Source organism: Ictidomys tridecemlineatus, chromosome 8, assembly GCF_052094955.1.
Source record: "Ictidomys tridecemlineatus isolate mIctTri1 chromosome 8, mIctTri1.hap1, whole genome shotgun sequence".
Lineage (NCBI taxonomy): Eukaryota > Metazoa > Chordata > Mammalia > Rodentia > Sciuridae > Ictidomys > Ictidomys tridecemlineatus.
Window position 1 is genome coordinate 71,052,644 of NC_135484.1, and position 3,304 is coordinate 71,055,947.

At 48.1% G+C, this 3,304-nt stretch overlaps 1 pseudogene; it reads left to right on the plus strand.

Annotated features, from left to right (window-relative positions):
- The first annotated feature begins 324 nt into the window (after positions 1-324).
- Positions 325-442, plus strand: LOC120889387 (U6atac minor spliceosomal RNA; annotated as a pseudogene).
- Positions 443-3,304: the final 2,862 nt, after the last annotated feature.

Genomic DNA, 3,304 nt, shown 5'->3' on the forward strand with positions numbered 1-3,304 from the left:
TAATGAATTTATTTTACAGACAAGTCTGCACATGATGAAGTGATATGTACAAAGTGACTCATTATAACATTGTTCACATTTGCAAAAGAAGAGAACACCAAAGGGTCCATCAATTGGGAACTTGATAAATACTCATGGTACATTCATACAATGGTATATTTTCAGCTATTTAAAAGCATAATAAAATGTATTGATATGAAACATTCTCCAAGACACATCCTTAAATGAAAATAGTGAGGTACATACTGGAAAGAGTGTGCTACCTTTTTTGTAAGAAAATAAAAAGATTATGTATTTTTATTTGCATGAGGAAATGCTAGCTAGGTATTGTATGAAAAGAGAGAGCATTAACCCTCCCTTGACAAGGATGGAAGAATGGATGACAACATGCATACAGGTAAGGCACTGTCACCTTCTTCACAGCACCTAGCCATCCTTTTTTGGTTATACACAATGGAATATTATTCAGCCACAAAGAAGAATGAAATCCTATCATTTGTGGAAAAATAGATGAAACTGGAGAACATGGTGTTAATCAAAACAAGCCAGACACAGAAGCACAAGTATCTCATATTTTCTCTGATGTGGAAACTAAAAGAAAAAGAAAAAAACCAACAATGAGAATATAGAAGAGGGATTACTATGGACTGGAAAGTATGATTGAATGGGGTGGGGATAGAGATCAGGAGGAAAGGGGTGTTGGGAAAAAGATAGAAGAAGGGTGAATGGACATAATCAATGCATGATCCATGTGCATATGGAAATACTACAATGAATCCCATTAATTTGTAAAATAAATATATGCTAAAAATAATACTAACCATTTAAAATGTTTTAAAGAAATAAATATGTACTGGGCTGGAAATGTAGTTCAGTGGTAGAGCACTTGCCTAGTATTCATGAGGCCTTAGGAAAATAATACTAAAAAAATATGTAAGAAATTAACATAAGACCCTGCCTTAACAGGGTGGACAAAGGCAGGGATAGGGGGAAAACTTTTTAATTAGTATATATTTTTTTAAATATATATTTTTTGAATTTTTTAATATTTATTTTTTAGTTTTCGGCGGACACAACAGCTTTGTTTGTATGTGGTGTTGAGGATTGAACCCGGGCCGCACGCACGCCAGTCAAGCACACTACCACTTGAGCCACATCCCCAGCCCTAATTAGTATATTTTTGAAAAAACTTTAATCATAAGAGTGTATTATAGAGATTAAATTTCTAATTAAGTTTTAAAATAATTTATCCATTAGCTGATGCATTTGCACCAGATCATATAGCATTTCTTCTGTGTTGCCCAACTCATTCATAACACTGGTATATTATTTCTCACAATTGATTGCTTGTCTCTCCAGGAAATGGATTTCAGAATATAATTTGTTACTGGAGATCTATTACTTCCAGAGTAAAAGACAAGTTGCTGTCCCTTGCACTATAACTACTACACGACCACACAACAAAACAATAGAATAGAAACACAATGCTTGATAAGCCTTTTTGAATTGTGGTGGTCAATTGATGTCTACTCTAGCTCACTTAATAAGCAACTTGTGAGGGGAGTTTTCACTGGGGAGCAAAGAAATAAGAAGCTCTGTAACAAATTCTGGCTGAAGTGAAAGAGTAAGCTGTGGTGAAAAATTCCAGCAAATTAGATGACACTCAGAGACAGTAGCTAATAAATTTGTTACATAGTCTCCAGAAAGCCTCAACAAAAGAATCATTTACTGTTTTGCAGCAAAGCCATGTAAGTCTTATTAGAGACCAAATGTCTGACCATTGAACATCAAGTGACTAGGTGACCTGAGATGGTCCAGAAAGAATTAGGTGAGGGGAGATTCAACATGGCGGCCGGTGAGGAAGCAGCGATTCCAATGTCTCCACTTTAACGGGATCAGAAAGACCCATTGGAACAGCTCCAGCCTACCTACGGAGAAACTTCTAGCAAAATTCCCTTAAGAGGAGAGCTGCCGTGAACTGGTAGGTTTATTGGAAGTGACAGTTTGTCCCAGAGAAGTAGATCTTGGCCGGCCACACGGGCACAGAGGTCTAGTCCCGCAGCCATCAGCCGCTCCTGCAAGCGGCTCTCCCGGGAGGCCCAGCTCTCGCTCTGCGAGTGGCCGCCCCACCCGCCCGGTTCTTAACCAAGCGGCCACAGCTACCCAGCTCCACAGGCGGCCCCTTGGCGGGTGCAGAAGTCAAATCCTGCAGCCAGCAGCCGCTTTTGCAAGCCGCTGGCACCTGGAGCGGCTTGACCCGCCCCACCCGAACCAGCAGTCGGCCTCCGCCATCCGGGCTCTCACAGGAGGCCCAGCTCTCGCTCTGTGAGCGGCTGTCCCATCCGCCCAGCTCTTAACCACGTGGCCGCAGCTACCCGGCTCTACAGGTAGCCCCTCGGCAGGTGCAGAAGTCCAGTCCTGCAGTCAGCAGCCGCTTTTGCAAGCAGCCGGCACCCGGAGCCTTGCGGCCCACCCCTCCCGAACAGGCAGACAGCCCCGCCAACCGGGCTCTCACGGGAGGCCCGTGAGCAGCCACCACACCCACCCTGCGAGCGGCTGCCACACCCGCCCGGCTATTAAACAAGCGGCTGCAACTGCCTGGCTCTACAGGTGCCCCCCCCCCCCCCCCCCGTGGGCGCAGAGGTCCAATCCCGCGGCCACCAGCAGCTTCTGCAAGCGGCGGCGGCCCGGAGCGGAGTGGCTGCCCAAACCGGCAGACGCCCCCGCCATCCCGGCTCTCCCGGGAGGCCCTGCTCTCGCTCTGCGAACAGCCACACCACCCGCCTGGATCTTAGCCACGCAGCCGCAGCTGTCCTGCTCTTCAGGCTGCCCCCGGCGGCCCGACTCAGCTAGAAGGGTCCCTGCATGGCCCAGCACATGGCTATGCCCTCCGGGCTCTGCTAACAGCCCCGCCCACCTGGCGAACAACCGGGAAACTTCAAAATCTCTCCATGGGCGTGACCTTAAGGACCAAAGGACTCTCGACCCCCAACTCCCCCTACTGCCAGAGTCAGGCAGATCTGAGACCCACCAGCTGAACAGGCCTAGAGGCCTGCCAGCATGGTAGACACGTCACACCAATTGGAGTAGGGGCAGAGCAGAGCAGCCGCCCGCATCCGGATCAGGCCCAACGACCCAAGGGGGTGGTAGTCACGTTACCACGATTGGAGTGGGGGCAGAGAAGAGCCGCCACCCAAGCCCGCAGGGTGGGCAGACCTGCGAAGACCGGCAGAGCAGGCCTAGCGGCCCGCCAGTGCAGTAGACAGATCACCCCAATTAGAGGAGGAGCACAGCCACTACCCGC